The sequence below is a fragment of the Microcaecilia unicolor genome, chromosome 4 (assembly GCF_901765095.1).
Source record: "Microcaecilia unicolor chromosome 4, aMicUni1.1, whole genome shotgun sequence".
In the NCBI taxonomy this organism is placed as follows: domain Eukaryota; kingdom Metazoa; phylum Chordata; class Amphibia; order Gymnophiona; family Siphonopidae; genus Microcaecilia; species Microcaecilia unicolor.
Genome location: NC_044034.1, coordinates 190,023,831 through 190,045,469, shown reverse-complemented (window position 1 = coordinate 190,045,469; position 21,639 = coordinate 190,023,831). Strand labels below are relative to the sequence as shown.

The window sequence follows — 21,639 nt, the reverse complement described above, 5'->3', positions numbered from 1 at the left end:
CACTCATTATTTTATAGCCATCTTTTCAACTTATGATCAATAATGACACCTAGATCCTTTTCCTAGGCGGTGAATCCTAATGTGGAACCTTGTATTACATAGCTATAATTTGGGTTCCTCTTTCCCACATGCAACACTACTACTACTACTACTTAACATTTCTAGAGCGCTACTAGGGTTACGCAGCGCTGTACAATTTAACAAAGAGAGACAGTCCCTGCTCAAAGAGCTTACAATCTAATAGACAAGTGAACGGTCGGTCCGATAGGGGCAGACAAATTGGGGCAGTCTGAATTCACTGAACGGTAAGGGTTAGGTGCCGAACGCAGCATTGAAGAGGTGGGCTTTAAGCAAAGACTTGAAGACGGGCAGGGAGGGGGCTTGGCGTAAGGGTTCAGGAAGGTTGTTCCAAGCATAGGGTGAGGCGAGGCACTTTGCACTTGCTCACATTAAATGTCATCTGCCATTTGGATGCCTAGCCTCCCCGTCTTCTAAGGTCCTCTTGCAATTTTTCACAATCCTCTTACGATTTAAAAACAGTTATTCCCATCTCTAGATCTTTTAAAAATATGCTTAAAAGCAGCGGTCCCAGCACAGACCCCTGGGGAACCCCACTATCTACCTTTCCCCATTGAGAATACTTACCATTTAACCCCATTCTCTGTCTTCTTGTAACCAGTTTTTAATCCACAATAGGTTAATACCTTCTACCCAATGACTCTCTAATTTCCTCAGGAGTCATTCATGAGCTACTTTGTCAAATGGCTTTTGAAAGTCCAGATACACAATATCAACTGGCTCACCTTTATCCACATGTTTGTTTACCCCTTCAAAGAAATGTAGTAGATTGGTGAGTTAAGATTTCCCTTCACTAAATCCAAATTGGCTTTGTCTCAATAATCCATGCTTATATATATGTTCTGTAATTTTGTTCTTTTTAATAGTCTCTACCATTTTGCCCAGCATCAATGTCAGGCTCATTGGTCTATAATTTCCCAGATCACCTCTGGAACCCTTTTTGAAAATCAGCGTTACGTTGGCCACCCTCCAATCTTCCGGTACCATGCTTGATTTTAAAGATAAATTACATATTACTAACAATAGTTCTGCAAGTTCATTTTTCAATTCTATCAGTTTTCAAAATGTTCAAAGATAACCTTTTACTAAGCCGCGTAGGTGCCTACGTGCACTGAACGCGCGTCAAATTGGAGTAACCGCCCGGTTACCACGAGGCCCTAGTTTCAAATTTGGCCCACATCCGCTACGCACACCTGAAAAGAATTTTTATTAGTGGCATTTGACGCGCGTAGGCATTTGACGCTTCTTTACCGCTACGTCAATGGCTGGCAGGAAGGTCTCAGACCCAAAATGGACGAGCGGCAATTTTGATTTTGATGCACATTCTTTTTCGGCAAAAAAAGGCCTTTTTTACAGGCGCACTAAAAAATGGATCAGCGCGCCCCCAAAACCCCAACCTACACTACCACAAGCCATTTTTCAGTGCGCCTTTGTAAAAGGACCCCTTAGAGTTCAACTGAACTAAACTGGCCTGTTTCCCTATAGGAAAGAAAAGTTACCTCCCCAAGTAATTCTAAGTCTTGTTGGGATCAGTAGATGTGGAGGGGCATTTGCAAAACGTCCAAATCCAGGGATAGGAAAACCCGTATTATCGAACCATGATGGACGTCCATCTTTCGTTTCGAAAATACCGTCAGGGATGTCCAAATCCTTAAATTTCGCCTTCCCTAGATTTGGACGTCCCTAGGCATGGATGTTTCTGATTTTCGGCGATTTTCGAAACCAAAGACGTCCATGTCAAAAATGCAAGCCATTTGGTCGTGGGAGGAGCCAGCATTTGTAGTGCACTGCTCCCCCTGACATGCCAGGTCACCAACCGGGCACCCTAGGAGGCACTGCAGTGGACTTCATAAATTGCTCTCAGGAACATAGCTCCCTTACCTTGTGTGCTGAGCCCCCCAACCCCCCCCCCCAAAACCCACTACCCACAACTGTACACCACTACCATAGTGAAAACGTCCAAGTGTTCGTCAGGGACGTCCTTGTTTTTTTCAATTATGGGTCAAAGATGTCCAAGTGTTAGGCATGCCCAAGTCCCGCCTTCACTACGCCTCCAACACGCCACCTTGAAATTTGTACGTCCTTGCGATAGACTGCAGTTGGAGACGCCCAAAACTGGGTTTCGAATATACCGATTTGGACGTCTCTGGGAGAAGGACGTCCAGCTTCAGATTTATGTTGAAAGATGGGCGTCCTCTTTCGAAAATGAGCCCAATAGTAACACAGTAGATGATGGCAGATAAAGACCTGTACGGTCCATCCAGTCTGCCCAACAAGATAAACTCATATGAGCTACTTTATATGTATACCTGACCTTGATTTATCCTTCCCATTTTCGGGGCATAGACCATAGAAGTCTGCCCAGCACTAGCCCTGCCTCCCAACCACTGGTGCTGCCACCCAATCTCCACTAAGCTTCTGAGATTCCGTTCCTTCTGAACAGGATTCCTTTATGTTTATCCCACGCATTTTTGAATTCCGTTACAGTTTTCATCTCCACCACCTCCCGCAGGAGGGCACTCCAAGTATCCACCACTCTCTCTGTGAAAAAATACTGCCTGACATTTTTCTTGAGTCTGCTCCCCTTCAACCTCATTTCATGTCCTCTAGTTCCCGACTCTAGAAAAGATTTGTTTGCAGATTAATACCTTTCAAATATTTGAACATCTGTATCATATCACCCCTGTTTCTCCTTTCCTCCAGGGTATACATGTTCAGGTCAGCAAGTCTCTCCTTATATGTATTGTAACACAAATCCCATACCATTTTGTAGCTTTTCTTTGCACCGCCTCAATTCTTTTTACATCCTTAGCAAGACACGGCCTTCAAAACTGAATACAATACTCCAAGTGAGGCCTCACCAACGACTTGTACAGGGGCATCAAAACCTCCTTTCTTCTGCTGGTTACACCTCTCTCTATACAGCCTAGCATCTTTTTCAAGTTGTTCATAAACACTGTCTACTATGTTACTATATATAATAGTATTCTGTGATTGACCATGTCGAAGGCACTGGACATGTCGAATTGTAGGAGGAGTATGTTGTTGCCGGTTGCAATTGCTTGTTTGAACGAGTTCATTGCAGACACTAGAACAGTTTCGATGCTGTGATTTGACCTAAATCCTGATTGGGACTCGTGCAAAAAAAAAAAAGGAAAGTTATATTCTAGTGGAATTTGATTGTTGAATCAAACTGAAATTGTTTTATCAGACTGTATCATTGCTGGCCACACCCAGAGAACATTTTTTGATACAACTTTCTGACTCACTGAGACTTATAGTTCCACCCACCCTATGGTTTTCCAGTCATATATAGTCAAGCCAAAAATCATTAATTTTACTCCTCAGTCATACAGAGGCAATCTTGCAGGCTGTTAATGCTATCATAGTACACCTGTTCATACCCATTTCAACCAATCAAGATGACTTTTATTCTCTGTAATAATTGTGGTGATTTAGTTCCAAGGCAAACCATCTGCAGACTTAAGGCTTGGCCTATCTGTCTTCAGCTTGCTAGTTTAAAACAGGAGCTCAGTAAACTAAAGCAGGAATTGAATGCACTTAAAGCAGCTTCTATGACTGCACAGAATCATACCAACTCCTCACCATTGCCTCAAAGGATAAAACCAACCAAGAATAGATGGTTCACAATAGGCTAAGGCAGACTATGTGGCACAGAAGCAGGTCTTTATCTGCCATCATCTACTGTGTTACTATTGGGCTCATTTTCGAAAGAGGACGCCCATCTTTCAACATAAATCTGAAGCTGGACGTCCTTCTCCCAGAGACGTCCAAATCGGTATATTCGAAACCCAGTTTTGGGCGTCTCCAACTGCAGTCTATCGCAAGGACGTACAAATTTCAAGGTGGCGTGTTGGAGGTGTAGTGAGGCGGGACTTGGGCATGCCTAACACTTGGACATCTTTGACCCATAATTGAAAAAAACAGTCTGCCCAACAAGATAAACTCATATGAGCTACTTTATATGTATACCTGACCTTGATTTATCCTTCCCATTTTCGGGGCATAGACCATAGAAGTCTGCCCAGCACTAGCCCTGCCTCCCAACCACTGGTGCTGCCACCCAATCTCCACTAAGCTTCTGAGATTCCGTTCCTTCTGAACAGGATTCCTTTATATTTATCCCACGCATTTTTGAATTCCGTTACAGTTTTCATCTCCACCACCTCCCGCAGGAGGGCACTCCAAGTATCCACCACTCTCTCTGTGAAAAAATACTGCCTGACATTTTTCTTGAGTCTGCTCCCCTTCAACCTCATTTCATGTCCTCTAGTTCCCGACTCTAGAAAAGATTTGTTTGGCGAAAGTTCAAGGGGGCGTGTCAGCGGCGTAGCGAAGGCAGGACATGGGCGGGCATAGCCGTGGCTACCAGATTGCCGGTTTTCGCGGATAATGGAAAACAAAAGCGGCGATAATCAGTATTTCACCGGGTTTACTTGATCCTTTTATTTTCATGACCAAGCCTCAAATAGGTGCCCCAACTCACCAGATGACCACTGGAGGGAATGCGGGATGACCTCCCCGTAGCCCCCCAGTGGTCACCAATCCCCTCCCACAGTAAAAAAATAAAAATAAAAACCTTTTTTTAACCAGCCTGTATGCCAGTCCAAATGTCATACCCAGGTCCCTGACAGCAGTATGCAGGTCCCTGGAACAGTTTTTAATGGGTGCAGTGCACTTCAGGCAGGCAGGCTGCCCAACAAGATAAACTCACATGTGCCATTTTTTGTGTATACCGTACCTTGATTTGTACCTGTCTTTTTCAGGGCACAGACCGTATAAGTCTGCCCAGCACTATCCCCTACCTCCCAACCACCAGCCCCGCCTCCCACCACCGGTTCTGGCACAGACCGTATAAGTCTGCTCAGCACTATCCCCACCTCCCAACCACCAGCCCTGCCTCCCACCACCTAGAATACTAGAATACTTTGGAATAGGAGGCACAGTTCTCAAATGGTTCAGAGGATTCCTGACCACAAGATCATACCAAGTAACAACGAAGACAGACATATCAGAACCATGGACACCTGAATGTGGAGTCCCCCAAGGATCCCCCATTTCACCAACCCTCTTCAACCTAATGATGATACCTTTAGTCAAATTACTAGCCAATCAAAACCTCAACCCTTATATATATATGCAGATGATGTCACGATTTATATCCAGTTTAAACACAACCTAAATGAAATCACCAACAAGATCAACAAAAGCCTCCAAATCATGCACTCCTGGGCGGATGCATTCCAGCTAAAACTCAACGCAGAAAAAACACAATGTCTTGTACTCACATCACAACATAAAACAAACAACTTCACCACCATAACCATAACATACTGTTGCCTTCCCATCTCACAAAATCTGAAAATTCTTGGAGTTACCATTGATCGAAACCTCACACTCGATGCCCACGTGAAGAACACGACGAAAAAGATGTTCCAATCCATGTGGAAACTCAAAAGAGTAAAACCTTTCTTCCCGAGATACGTCTTCCGTTCCCTGGTACAATCAATGGTACTGAGTCACCTGGACTACTGCAATGCACTGTACACTGGATGCAAAGAACAGAACATCAAAAAACTTCAAACAGCCCAAAATACCGCCGCCAGACTCATATTTGGAAAAACTAAATATGAAAGTGCAAAACCCCTAAGAGAGAAACTACTTAAGGAACGCATCACGTTCAAGGTCTGCACGATTGTTCACAAAATCATCCACGCAGATGCCCCAACCTATATGTTAAACCTCGTGGACTTGCCGCCCAGAAATGCCAAAAGATCACGCAAATTTCTGAATCTACACTTCCCCAGCTGCAAAGGACTAAAATACAAGCTGATGCATGCAACTACCTTCTCTTACATGAGCACGCAGTTGTGGAATGCATTACCTACTACCTTGAAAACCATCGAAGAAATAACCAACTTTCAAAAATCTCTGAAGACACATCTCTTCAACAAGGCTTACAAAGAAAACTCTGAACCTTACTAAACCACTTCAACAAGGCTTACAAAGAAAACCCATAACCTACTAAATCACCTCGCCAACTCGCCCAGCTACGACAGTCTAATTTCTTTAATCTCTTTATTTATCCACCTAAACCTTTTCTTCTTTCCCTACTTAACACTTTTACATCACTAATCATATCTAATATCCTGGAATGGCAAAACCATAACAAGACTATGTAAGCCACATTGAGCCTGCAAATGGGTGGGAAAATGTGGGATACAAATGCAATAAATAAATAAATAAATCTAAATATTCCCACTGTAAATTGCAAATTTATAACCAATTGGAAGACTAAGGCTGTGCTTTTTTTTTTTTTTGCCTTGGACTGGCAGAACCTGTCCACAATGTTAGAATGCTACAGCAAGAGTTAGCAGGGTGTAGGACAAGAAACAGTTAGAAAAACCTATTCTCTCTACTATCAGAGCTAGGCAGGAAGGGAAAGTTTTGTTGTTGTCTTTTTTTAGGGGGGGGGGGCAGGTTTAGAAGACAGAGAAGTGCACCACAATACAGATTCACAGGACAACTAAATTAAGCAATCTCTCTATATAAAACGCACCTCCAACATTCTAATGAAGCCTCCAAAGTTACAATTTGTAGTTGTGTAGATCCCATGAGTGTCTGCCCCGCCCTCGCATCACAACGTGATGACGTCGAGGGCGGAGCACTGACACTCACCCAATCACATCGCTCACCCGCCCCGCTCTCGCGTCAAACCGTCATGACATTGAGGGTGGGTAAGGAAAAAACAAACAAACAAAAAACTTACTTCGCTCTGCAATGCCGCCGCACGCCCCCTCCAAACATTTAAGGAGCAAGCTTCACACCACACGTCACCGCTTTCTTTTATCTCACAGGATCTCGGGCGCATGCTGCATTTTTGCGGGGCTCTGTACTGGCAGTGGCAGACACTTGGCGATGGCGCTGGCTCCAAGTGCGGCCAACAAAAACGTGAAGACGTTGGCTGCAGCGGCGAAAGCACGCAAGTCACGAGCGCAGCGCTATGTCCCTGGCTGCCCTGAAGAAGGCTCTGGCGGCGTCGGGCTACGACGTGGAGGAAAAAAACCCCTTGCTTCAAGCGGCATTGCCGGGACTTACAGAGAGGCTGAAGACAGGCAAGAAACCGTCAGCAGCCCCTACAAAAAAACAAAACAAAAAGCCCCACAAAACGGAAAGCGCTTAAACACAAAAAAGTTGGTAACAGCCCGGCTAAACCTAAAGCACTGAAACAGAAGGTGAAGAAAAACGCAGAAAAGGCTGGAAAACCCAAAAACAAACAGTAAGATGACTTTGGTTCTTATTCAGTGAACTCATAAGCCTGCTTCTGCACAGGGGGGGGGGGGGGGAACGGGGCCCTCAGACCACAGATGGGGGGGTGGGGGGGAACAGGGTCCTAAGCCCTCAGAGGGGGAGGGGCGGTCCTAAGCCCTGAGAGGGGGATGGAGAGGGGCGGTCCTCAGCCCAGAGAGGGGGACGGAGAGGGGTGGGCCTCAGCCCTCAGAGGGGGAGGGGCAGTCCTGAGCCCTCAGAGGGGGAAGGGGCCAGGGGGGTCCTCAGACCAGAGAGGGAGGAGGGGCCTCAGCCACTCTCACACACTCTCTCGGTCTCATACACTCTCTCAGTCTCACAGAGAGTCTGTGTATCGCACACATACTCTCCCACACTCTCTCTGTCTCACACACACTGTATCTGTGTGAAGCACAAACTCTCTCACACTCACTGTGACTCACATACGCACTTGCACACACTCTTATTCTCACACACACACTCGCACCCAGACTCACTCTCTGTGTCACACACTTCCACATTCACTCTCTCTCACACACTCACTCTCACACACATTCTCTCAAACCTTGCTAGTGCCCGTTTCATTTGTGTCAGAAACGGGCCTTTTTTACTAGTAAGCAATAAATTCAAGAGAATAGATATATCAGATAGCTAAACCTGTACACAGATGTTTGAGAAATTAGAATAAAATAATCAGAAATCACTTAGTAGTATTTTGGTTCAGATCCAGCACATGGAATGCTACAAACAAAGTTGTGATCTGTGTCTCCCTATTCAGAGCCCAACCCACCTCCTGCTGTGCAGTGATTACCTCACAGTGAGTCAGCTGTAATAAAAAAATGTTCTCTGGGTGTGGTCAGCAATGACACAGTCTGATAAAACAATTCAGTTTGATTCAACAGGTAGTGCAGGTAGTTTTCCCTGTGCAGTACTATCGCTACGGGCAAGCTGAAGTGCCATTTTGAAGCCAATGCCACAGGGGAAGGAGTAACTGGGGATCGCTCCTCCACTAGACCATGAGGATTTGTAAAGGCAAGGGAGTATCTGGGGTATGAGGGGAAAGCAAATGTCCAACCCCTTTAAGCAGCCTAGGAGTACCAGACCCGTGGCTTTGCCACCCAATACTCCTGGCTTTTAACTGGCATTATTTCTCCAGAAAAAAAGTCAATTATGATTTTCAATGCAATGGTGTTTATGCTTTGCTGAGGGTTCATTAGAACTAGATGGCAACCGTTTTTTTGAGTACCACGTTGCGGCCTCGTGGCAACCATCTTAGATAAAAGCACAGCTTCAAGTACACTCCAATTTCTACTGTTCTTTCCAAGGATAATAACATTAATAGCTTGCTCCCCTTCTGCCAACGGCATGAACTCTAGCTAGTATCCTAATCAAGAAATTGTTAACATAGATCTTGCTTTATTACCTATCTGTCTTGCTTCCTCAATTTTAAGGCAAATCTTTACTGAAAAAGATATATAGATTAACTTTTAGATGTATCACTAGTACTAGCCCTCATCAGGAGTGTTAATCGGTTTTACATAGTACTGTCTTCAACTTGGAGTCTGAATTCGAATACTGCTGATTGTGTATATCTAAAACTGTTATATGATTTAATTGCAGACAACTGTGTTTAGCTGATGCTATCCCTAGGCAGTCCTGCTATCAATTTACTGCATTTCATAACACCATTACAGGCTTATTTTCGAAAGTGATCGCCGGCTATCTTCCGACATAAATCGGGAGATGGCCGGCGATCTCTCAAAAGCGGCGAAATTGGTATAATCGAAAGCGGCTTTTTTGACACCATTGCCGCTTTCCCGTTGCCGCACCGGCGAAAGTTCAAGGGGGCGTGTCAGCGGCGTAGCGAAGGCAGGACATGGGCGGGCATGGCCGTGGCTACCAGATTGCCGGCTTTCGCGGATAATGGAAAACAAAAGCGGCGATAATCAGTATTTCACCGGGTTTACTTGATCCTTTTATTTTCATGACCAAGCCTCAAATAGGTGCCCCAACTCACCAGATGACCACTGGAGGGAATGCGGGATGACCTCCCCGTAGCCCCCCAGTGGTCACCAATCCCCTCCCACAGTAAAAAAATAAAAATAAAAACCTTTTTTTAACCAGCCTGTATGCCAGTCTCAAATGTCATACCCAGGTCCCTGACAGCAGTATGCAGGTCCCTGGAACAGTTTTTAATGGGTGCAGTGCACTTCAGGCAGGCAGACCCAGGTCCATCCCCCCCTACCTGTTACACTTGTGGTGCTAAGTGTTCAGCCCTCCAACCCCCCCCCCCCCCAAAACCCACTGTACCCACATGTAGGTGCCCCCCTTCACCCATAAGGGCTATGTTAATGGTGTAGAGTTGTGGGGAGTGGGTTGGGGGGCTCAGCACCCAAGGTAAGGGAGCTATGCACCTGGGAGCTATTTGTGTTTTTTTTTTTTTTTAATTTTTAGAAGTGCCCCCTAGGGTGCCCGGTTGGTGACCTGGCATGTCAGGGGGACCAGTGCACTACAAATGCTGGCTCCTCCCATGACCAAATGCCTTGGATTTTGCTGGGTTTGAGATGGCTGGCATTTTTTTCCATTATCGCTGAAAAACAAAACCGGCAATCTGAAACCCGGCGAACTCTGGCATTTGGCCGGGCTAAACCTTATTATCGGGTTCCGGCCAGCTGTTGCGCCGCCGCCCAAACAGAGACGTTCGATTATGCCCCTCTTAGTGACCTTTAGTTGTGTCACTAGTACTAACCCTCACCAGGAAAGTTAATTGATATTATAAGGCACTGTCTTCATCTTGGAGTTTGAATTGTAATGCTGATGATTGTGCACATCTAAAACTGTCTTCATCTTGGAGTCTAAATTGTAATGATGATGATTGTGCTTATCTAAAACTGCTATATACTTTATGCAGATAGCTGTGTTTAGGTGATGCTATTCTTCAGGTAGTCCTGTTATTAATCTACTGCATTCCTCAACTAATCACTAATTCTGTTCACCAAAATGATTTTCCTAAAAATTCTAATCGTTATTCATTCACTTGCTCTTATCCATGCAACATTCAAAGCCCCACCTTCGGATATCAACATCATACCAGTTCTGCACAACCACAAAAGGACAACCAAGATAATTACATCATCACGAACTGATAACAACCATAAAAACCCTTCAACACTCAACCAATCATCACTAAAAACAGTTGCTGTCTCAACAAAAACAGAAGATAACTTAACAAACACTATACCATCAAAAAAGCTCAAAACAACTAAAACCAAAGTACAAAAAACTAGACAAATTATAAATATTCACCCGTCATCTCATACAACTGATCCTTACCTACCCGTCCATTGGGATATATTAATGCAAGATCAGCAGTCAATAAAGCTGAAATTATCACTGACTGGATTAAGTCTGACAATCTAGACCTACTCTTCATCACAGAAACATGGGATCTGTGACTCTAAAGATCCCATCATACTTGACCTTTGCCCTCCTGGCTACAAAATCCTACACTGGTCTAGAAAAGAAAAAATTGGAGGAGGCATAGCATTAATTCAGAAATCCAACTTCTCATCTGAACCCATCTCAGAAAGCTCTACCCTGCAACTTGAAATTGCTTCAATGAAACTCCACTGCCCCACACTATGCGATCACCTAACTTGCATTTTATTTTACAGACCCCCTTGTAACTGGACTCACAACCACTCTACCTTCATGGACTTTATATCCAACTCATGCATTAACAATCCTAATATAATCTTACTAGGTGATCTAAACCTACATCTAGAAGATTCCAAGTCTGTCCACACCCGAGAATGTATGGATCTCCATGACCTATGTGACCTTGTCCTACCTCCATCACAACCTACTCACATCAAGGGTCACTCACTAGATGTTATTTCTTATAAATTCTTTACCAACCTTAACTTCCTTATATCCAATATTGATTGGTTTCCTATACCTTGGTCTGACCATTACAAAGCTTTCCTAACCTTACAATGGCGTAAAAAGGGCCAGTCCAAATCACATGACCCTATAACGATCTTCACTAGAGGTCAGATTGATAATAATAATTTCTGGCAACACATCTATGCTGATAACTGGTCGATACAACCTAACTCAGACCTCTTCCTTACTATATGGGACAACAGATGCAAAATGATTTTGGATGAAATTGCACCTCTGCACTCCAAGACTTTACGCAAACGTAACCCTTCACCGTGGTTTAACAACTCATTCAAAACCTTGAAGTCACAAACCAGAAAATTTGAAAAAGCATGGAGCAAATTCAAAGGATAGCATTAACTTTAATGCTTGGAAACAATCATAAAGAAAATACAAATACGCCATTAAACGCGCCAAAAGAGACTATTATACACAAAAAATTACAATCTCTGGTGCAGATACCAAAAAACAATTTCAAATTATAAAAACTCTTCTTAATATAGACCCAATAACAACATCATCTTCAAACCGCCCTTCTGCTGACCAGTTCCTTCTGCTGACCAGTTAGCTAAATACTTCAATGACAAAATAATTAATCTTCGTAAATTGATTTCTCAAGACAATCTCACTGTCGACACCTTTCTTGATGAACTGGACCCTGGATTTGATGAAGTACCAGCTGACCGATATTGGACTAAGTTTACCCCCCTTACCACAGAAGAAATCACCAAAACCATCTCTAAGCTGTCCAGGTCTTATTGCCAACTTGACCCTTGTCCCAACTGTCTTTTGAAAGACGCCCCTACATGCTTTATCTCTGATCTCACCACCCATTTAAACTTCCTACTCCAATGAGGCTCCTTCCCCACCAGACATGGCAATATTTTACTTACACCTATACCAAAAAACAAAAAAAACAGCAAATGATATTACCAATTACCGTCCAATTGCCTCCATCCCTCTAATCAGAAAATTGATGGAAAACAGAGTGACCCTGCAACTTAACGAATATATTCAGAAATTCTCCATCCTGCACAAATCGCAGTCGGGCTTCTGTTCGGCTCATAGTACTGAAACGGTCCTTCTTACCTTAATATCCAAATTCAAACAAGAAATAGCAATTGGAAACCATATCCTTCTCCTACAATTTGACTTATCCAGCGCTTTTGACATGGTTGATCATATTATCCTAACTAAATTTCTGGACAAACTTGGGATTGGTGACAACATCATAAACTGGATAAAAAGCTTATTTACCACAAGATCTTACCAAGTCAAGGGGACTACAAACATATCATCCCCATGGTCATCTGAATGCGGGGTACCACAAGGATCTCCGCTTTCCCCGATACTTTTCAACCTCATGATGATTCCCCTAGCTAGGTTGCTAGCCAAACATGGACTCAATCCCTTCATCTACACTGACGACATCACCATATTTATCCCCTTTAAATCCAATTTATCCGATTTTTGAAAATTTAAGGAAAACCCTGTGAGGAAGCTAAATTCGTCTAAGGTTTCCAACAGATGCTGCAGATGCTGCACCAATATTTCAGGGCGTGTCAGGGTCAAAAGGATATCGTCAGCAAATGTACCTTGACCTCCTGTGCAGGCATGGTAATCCCCACGACATCTGGGTCCCTCATGATTGTGTATAGGAGGGGTTCCAGGTACAGTAAGAACAGCAGCGGGGATAGAGGGCAACCCTGCCTGGTTCCCCTCTGCAACTGAAATGCTGTAGACTGAGTCCCATTCATCACTATGCGTGCAGAGGGGTTGGAATACAGAGCAGCAACCACCTCCACAAAGCAGCCCCCCAATCCAACCCAGTGCAGCACTTTGAAAAGGTAACTCCACTGCACCTTATCGAATGCTTTTTCAGCATCTAGACTCACCAATAACAGCTGATCTTTGGTGTTATGGCTGTGTGCTATAGACAAAAGAACCTTTTGCACATTTACCGTAGCCTGGCGACCTCTAACAAAGCCAACATGGTATTCGCCAATTAAGGACGACAAATGTTGCGCTAATCTATCAGCCAGTACCCTTGCCAAAATCTTGATGTCGATGTTGAGCAACGATATTGGCCTGTAAGATTCTACTTGATCCTGGGGTTTTCCTGGCTTCGGGATGAGAGTGATTAAAGCTTTGTTTTCTCCCGGGGAGAAAAAATCACACCCCACCACTACATCATAGTATGAAACAAGGGGCCCCACTATCTCCTGGCCTAATATTTTATAGTACTCACTAGAGAACCCATCGGGACTAGGGGCTGACCGAAGTGGAAGGGACTTTATGGCCCTTTGAAGTTCTTGCGCTCTGATAGGAAGGGACAGTTGCTCTTTTACTCTTTGTTCCAAGCGCGGCATACCCGCATCTTCTAAGTAATCTTCTATCAAAGAGTCCTGGGTTTCCCCAGTCTTAGAATAAACTCCCTGAAAATAGTCTTTAAATGCCTTTGCTATCTCTTCAGGCTGAGACAGTCAGGACCCATTGTTTAACTTAATATGGGAGATATATTTTCGCGATGTTTTTGCTCTCGCTACCTGCGCCAGTAATCTTCCCGCCTTGTTACCAAATCTCTGAAAGTTTAAGTGCCTAGAAAATAATAACCCCTTGTATTTCTCATGAATCATCGAATTCAGCGCCGCCAAGGCAGACGCCACTTTCTCCTGGTTTTCTCTAGTTGCATTAGCTATGTGTGATCTCTTTGCAGCCCTATAGGCCAACTCTAACCTCAAAATGCCTGCCGCCAGCCGCTTTGTTCGTGCACTCATAAATGCAATTATCTCTCTGCGGAGAACCGCCTTGGAGGCTTCCCAAAATAAGGTTGGCGACGTGCAAGACTGCACATTTGTATCAACATAAAACTGCCAGCGGGCTTTAACGTGATCTATGAATTGTCGGTCTTGGTACAAGTGCAAGGGAAATCACCAGTAACCGGCAGCAGTCCCTCTGGCGCATAGATTCAATTCTATCCCTATCAGGGAGTGATCGGAAATCTCTGTAGGGCCTATAAACGCTTTGTGTACTCTAAAAAACCATGAGTGTGTCAACAAGATATAATCAATCCGTGACCACGATTGGTGGACCTTGGACTGATGGGTATAATCCCGAGTCTCAGAGTGCAGCAATCGCCATGGGTCAACCAACTGCAGGGATTTACATAAAGCTGGCAGGCCCCTCCCGCCACTCAACGCTGCTACTGCACGAGGAGAGGACCTGTCCAAAGCTGGATCCATTACTTGGTTGAAATCCCCCGCCCACACCCACGGGGCATCTGTATATTGCAGGTCCAGTGCAGCCAAGTGTTTGAAAAAGGAAGGGGAATAAGTGTTTGGCCCATAAACTGCGCATAGATAACATTTTTTCCCCTGGTAGTTTAAGTGGAGCAGCACCACTCGCCCATCGGAGTCTCTATGCACCAATTTGGTTTGACAGGGTAGGCCCTTTTTCAGGAGGACAACCACCCCGCTTCTACGGTTCCCTGAAGATGAATAATAACATTCTCCCACCCACTGCTGGCACAATTTCGCATGTTCACTATCCGAGCGTGTTGTCTCTTGAAGACAAGCAATGGCAGCTTCATGCGCCCTAAACTCTGACAAGATCTTATAGTGCTTGATTGGGGACGTGATCCCCGTCACATTCCAGGACAAAATTTTCAAATCTGTTTTACCCTTCATCTTTTATTGTTAAGGTCTCTAATAGCCAGCCCCTTCGATCTCTATAATACTCCGGGAGCCCAGCCTCCCCCAGGAGTATCCCAACCCAGACTTTGGTCTCCTGTATTCCCCTCACCATTCTTTCTAATCTCCCATGTGCTCCATCTTCATTCATATCCTTACTTTTTCTAATCCCCCCACTTGCCCCCCCATCCCCCCTCTCCTCTCCCCACCTCTCTCCCCCCTCTGCTCCCCCCTTAGCCAATCTCCTTCCGCAGCATCTGCTGCTCGGAGGGTGCAGATCACGTAATGATAAGGGGTCCCCCCCCAAACCTCCACGCCGTCCAACATCAGCCCCATGTAACCACAACCATTCAAACCTCTCTTACATATGCCCTGCAAAAAATGTCACATAACTGTAAAGTTACCCAACCGCAGAGTGCTGAAGTTGTTCTCGCTCAAGGCCTGTTTTGGCGCCTCCACCAACCATTTCTGAACTCTTCTGAGCGAACGGGGCGCCCATCAGCCATTCTGTCCGGGGCTTAGTGGTGGCGCATCCTGTAACAGGTTCCAAGCTTCTTCTGGGGAGTGGAACGTCTTCCATCCACCCTCCATTAGGACTTTCAGCTGGGCCGGGTAAAGCAACATAAACCTCTGGTTTTTCCCGGCCAGGTGCCGACACAGTGGACCAAAAGCCTTCCTGCGCGCCTGCAAAGCAACAGAATAATCCTGGAACATTTTGACTCCCATGCCATCAAAAGTTAAGGTGTCCCATTTTGTCCGTGCTCCTCTCAATATTTCTTCCTTGTGGAGGAAATTATGGACCTTGATTATTACTGCCTGAGGTCTGTTGCCAGCATTGGCCTTTCATCCCAGTCTGTGTGCTCTCTCCAAGCACAGGGGCCCAACACTGTCGGATAGGGCGAATTCCAGCTTTAGCCAACACTCCAGCTGTGTGGGCAGCGAACGGTCCGACACCGACTCAGGGATGCCGATCAGGCGCAGGTTAGACCTCCGAGATTGGATTTCTAAATCGTCCAAGTGCTGCGCCTGTAGTTTCAGCGAGTTCTGCAGGTCCTTTATTAGGCCGTCTCTGCCCGTAGCCGAGTCCTCCAAATCGGACACCCGTACCTCCAGCTCCCCCGTGTGACACATTGTTTCCCCAACAACGTTTCAACTCCTGCTAGTTGTTCTGAGAGTTTGGTGAGTTGTGGGTCAAGTGCGGACTTTACCACGTCCGTTATTTGTTGTAGCTGCAGCAGGTAGAACTGCGGAGGAGGGTCCAGGGACGCGCCCGACGCCATCTTGGAGTCTCCCGGTCCACGCTGTTTATCTGCACCTTTTTTTGCTGCTCTACTGGGCGTCGCTCTTGTTTCTCGAGTCACAAAATGATCCATGGCCTGTTCCAAGCTAGAATGCGGGTTTTGGGTCAGATTCGCTGCATTAAATAGCCATTAGGAGTGCGAAGGCGGAGGGGGAGCCCCGGAGAGATGGAAGACACGACTTCCTTCCTCAGTCCGTCACGTGACCCTCCTGGACTGCTGCTTTTTAATATATTTATAAATGATTTAGAGATGGGAGTAACTAGCGAGGTAATTAAATTTGCTGATGACACAAAGTTATTCAAAGTCGTTAACTCGCGACAGGATTATGAAAAATTACAGAAGGACCTTATGAGACTGGGAGACTGGGCGGTTAGATGGCAAATGGCATTTAATGTGAGCAAGTGCAAGGTGATGTATGTGGGAAAAAAGAACCCCAATTATAGCTATGTCATGCAAGGCTCCACGTTAGGAGTTACGGACCAAGAAAAGGGATCTGGGTGTCGTCGTCGATAATACACTGAAACCTTCTGCTCAGTGTGCTGCAGCGGCTAGGAAAGCGAATAGAATGTTGGGTATTATTAGGAAAGGTATGGAAAACAGGTGTGAGGATGTTATAATGCCGTTGTATCGCTCCATGGTGCAACCACACCTTGAGTATTGTGTTCAATTCTGGTCACCGTATATCAAGAAAGATATAGTAGAATTGGAAAAGGTGCAGCGAAAGGCGACTAAAATGATAGCGGGGATGGGACAACTTCCCTATGAAGAAAGACTAAGGAGGCTAGGGCTTTTTAGCTTGGAGAAGAGACGGCTGAGGGGAGATATGATAGAGGTATATAAAATAATGAGTGGAGTGGAACAGGTGGATGTGAAGCGTCTGTTCACACTTTCCAAAAATACCAGGACTAGGGGGCATGCGATGAAACTACAGTGTAGTAAATTTAAAACAAATCGGAGAAAAGTTTTCTTCACCCAACACATAATTAAACTCTGGAATTCGTTGCCGGAGAACGTGGTGAAGGCGGTTAGCTTAGCAGAGTTTAAAAAGGGGTTAGACGGTTTCCTAAAGAACAAGTCCATAAACCACTACTAAATGGACTTGGAAAAAATCCACAATTCCAGGAATAACATATATAGAATGTTTGTACGTTTGGGAAGCTTGCCTGGTGCCCTTGGCCTGGATTGGCCGCTGTCGTGGATAGGATGCTGGGCTCGATGAACCCTTGGTCTTTTCCCAGTGTGGCATTACTTATGTACTTACATTACTACTACTACTACTACTTAACATTTCTAGAGCGCTACTAGGGTTACGCAGCGCTGAACAAATTAATGAATAAGGACGGTCCCTGCTCAGAAGAGCTTACAATCTAAAGGACGAAATGTCAAGTTGGGGTAGATGAGATTTCCTGAGAAGAGATGTAGTGATTAGGTGCCGAAGGCGACATTGAAGAGGTGGGCTTTGAGCAATGATTTGAAGATGGGTAGGGAGGGGGCCTGGCGTATGGGCTCAGGGAGTTTGTTCCAAGCATGGGGAGAGGCGAGGCAGAAAGGGCGAAGCCTAGAGTTGGCGGTGGTGGAGAAGGGTACTGAAAGGAGGGATTTGTCTTGAGAGCGGAGGTTACGGGTAGGGACGTAAGGGGAGATGAGGGTAGAGAGGTAAGGAGGGGCTGCAGATCGAGTGCATTTGTAGGTGAGTAGGAGAAGCTTGAACTGTATTCGGTATCTGATCAGAAGCCAGTGAAGTGACTTGAGGAGAGGGGTGATATGAGTATATCGGTTAAGGCGGAAGATAAGACGTGCGGCAGAGTTCTGAATGGATTGAAGGGGGGATAGATGGCTAAGTGGGAGGCCGGTGAAGAGTAGGTTGCAGTAGTCAAGGCGAGAGGTAATGAGAGAGTGGATGAGAGTACGGGTGGTGTGCTCGGAGAGGAAGGGGCAAATTTACAACTCTGTAATTGTATTTACTATGTAAGCCGCATTGAGCCTGCAATGTGTGGGAAAGTGCGGGGTATAAATGAAATAAATAAATAAATGCAAGCCATGTTATTCAATTTACATAGTAATGAGATGTTTTGCATACTTTGCATCTTATTACTATGTAGCCCACCATAACTATTATTAATGTGTGTTACAGTAAAATAATTATTGTCATTTAATGTGCACTAGTGGGCGAATCACACCTTAATAACTACCCATCTATGAGGGGGTTGTTAATGTCCCATTAAGATGTGCTATTTTACTGTTAACCCCAGTTGTTAGTACTTAGGTCTCATTGCATCAAATGTGAACTGTGTTAAAATTGCACATGCTAGTGGTATAATAATGTCTGAATGGGAAGCCCATGTTGACACTATTTTGGATTAAATCGATGAATTTAAAAGCCACATTAGCTAAGCTGGGAGAACAGCGAAAGCTCTGCCTGGAAGGACATATTTAAGAGGAAGTTAAAGCAGTCTTAGCAATGCTCCTGAAGAAGCAGCATGTGAAACACTGGTGCTCTGTAGAGTGGACCGATTTGACTTGGTGCTTTCCCAGATAAGTGTCCTTATGTTTGCAACTTATAGAAGTTGTATATACATATGAAAAATACAAAAGGTATATAAGAATTAAATGAAAGAATCAAAAAGCATTATGAAGAAAAGACTTAAGGAGGTTTTTTAAGACTGATGACAAGGCTTGCCCAGTGGAAATCCCTAATAGGGCAGGCACTGAGCGACTGATGTCTTTTTCCTACTTTTCTTGAAATATGTACTTAGTATTATTTGGATCACTTGTGAAAGACAGTATTGCTTTTTGATAATGGCAATGTACCTAGACTATATTGAAGCCAATCAGTACTGTGATGCATCAAAAAATATCAGAAGCCCCACAATTAGACAGTACCAAAGAGATTAAGGGATTTAAGCTTAAAAAGCCCCATACTTTACTATGGGGCTCATTTTTGAAACAGAAAAAGTGGCACAAAGTAGCATTTGGATAGATTTTTTTTCCCAAAACGTCCAAATCACTATTTTTGAATCCCATTGTACGACATTTTTCTATGCAGTTTGTCTAAAGTGCATCCAAATCATAAGTGGGAGTGTCAGGGGCATGTTGGAGGCAGGATCTGGGCATTCCTAACCCTTAGACATTTTCAACCATAATGGAACAAAGCAAACACGTCCAGGACTAAACGCTGGATGTTTTGGCTAGACCTGTTTTAATAAAGACTGAGTCACAAAAAGGTGCCCCACTGGAGGGATTAAGGCATGATCCCTATTACTCTCCCAGTGGTCGCTGACCCCCTCCCACCCCCCACCCCCCCAAAGATGTGAAAGAAACATTACATACCAGTTTCTATGAGAGCTTCAGATGTTATGACCAGTCCTATTAGAGCAGCAAGTGGGCAGTGCAGAGGACTGTAGAGAAGGGAATCTAGGCACTCTGTTACACTTGTGATGGAACGTGTGGAGCCCTGTAAAACCCACCAAAAACCTACTGCTGGGATATCTTTGTGATCAGTCTACTAAGAATGCTGGCTCCTTCTATATCCCAATGGCTTGATTTTGTGTGTTTTTCACTTGGACTTTTTTTTTTTCAAAAATGATCCAAAAAGATAGGTGCACTGAGCACAATAATGTCTATCAAATGGCCCTTTATGTTTGCTACTGGATTTTGGACATTTTCCGCAAAATGTCCAAAGTCAGATTTATACATCATATAACGCCGATTTTTAAAAAAGGTTCCAGGGGAGATGCGGGAGATTATAGACCGGTGAGTCTGACGTCAGTGCTGGGGAAAATGGTAGAGGCTATTATCAAAAACAAAATTACAGAGCTCATCCAAGGACATGGATTACTGAGACCAAGTCAGCACGGCTTTTCTGTGGGGAAATCTTGTCTGACCAATTTACTTCAATTCTTTGAAGGAGTAAAGAACCATTTGGCCAAGTCTCCGTGATTGCAACGGTGTCTGAGTCTGCCTCCAACATCAGGGCTTGAAGGTCATGAACTTTATTGCTTAGACTGCCAGCATTTGTGGCCATCGCTTTCCATGTACATTTCCGGGTATGTGCTTCAACATTTGTGATTTGGGGTTGTCTTTTCTCTTTGGGTACCTTCATATTCTTTTGTTCCAAATTCATTTCTTTCTCTTCTGCCTCAGTTCTATTTTCAGGATCATCACCATGCTGTAATGGAGCAAAATAATTCTGTAGGGGCAACACTTGTGAGGGCGGATGCCTCTGTGTCACATATTGAAGTCTGCCTGAGCCTACTGTGAACCATCTATTTCTAGGTGGTTTTATCCTTGGAGGCAGTGGTGTGAATTTGGCTTGATTCTGTGCTGTATGGTTTTGTGTAGTCTTAGAAGCTGCTTTAAGTGCATCTAATTCCTGTTTTACCTTACTGAGCTCCTGTTTTAAACTAGCAAGCTGATGACAGACAGGACAAGCCTTAAGTCTCCAGATAATTGGCCTTGAAACTGAAACACCACAATTATTACAGAGAATAAAAGTCATCCTGATTTGTTGGAATGGGAAAGAACAGGTATGCTATGATGGGGTTAATAGTGTGCAAGATTAACTTTACTCCTCAGCCATACATAGGCAATCAGAAGCAGTTGTAATTTGGGTGGAGTTAATTTGTATTAAGTAGAATAGTTAGGAAAGTTATTTAGGAAGTGTCAGTCTTGGGGTGGGGGGGGGGGGCTTAAAGTTTAAAACCTGTGGAATGTGTTAGGTTTTAAAACAATCTCCAGGAAAGGAAAAAAAGTACTAATACTTGCTAGCAGTTTTGAAATCTGAAATCTACTTTTCAGATTTACAGATATCAATAAACCAGTTAGAAACAACAATCAAATCACAACAGTCAGAGCACACTATATGCAGACCAGATTAAATAGTCAGAGCACACTATATGCAGAGCAGATTGAAAAAGAGCACACTATTTGCAGAGCCAAGAGGGTTTTTTTTTTCTTTTTAGGAAAGATATAAATGCAGTGACAATGATAGACAAGGAAAGAAGGGAGAGATGCCCAGAGAAAACACAGCCAAAGGGTAGGGATAACCAGGAGTTTAGCCAGCACAAGTCTTAGCTGTGTGAGTTTCCTTCAGCCAGGAGATAAGGAAGACCACCACCAGGCTGCTCAGTTTAGCTCCTCCTAAGCAATTAAAATGTCTGCAGAAAGACCAGGTGGAATGGGGTGGGGGAGGGGGAGCTCAGCACACTGTTAGGAAAGGAAAAAAGTTCTAATACTTGCTAGCTGGAAGAGACTATAATTTCTCTGAAGGGATGCATAAACATGTGGATAAAGGTTATGTTACATCATGTCTTGTATTCTGC

General features: G+C 44.4%; 1 protein-coding gene across 6 annotated transcripts in view; it reads right to left on the bottom strand.

Moving 5' to 3' along the window:
• The window catches only part of LOC115468918, a 191,050-nt gene that overhangs the window by 46,192 nt on the left and 123,219 nt on the right, over positions 1–21,639 (bottom strand). The window lies entirely within an intron of this gene.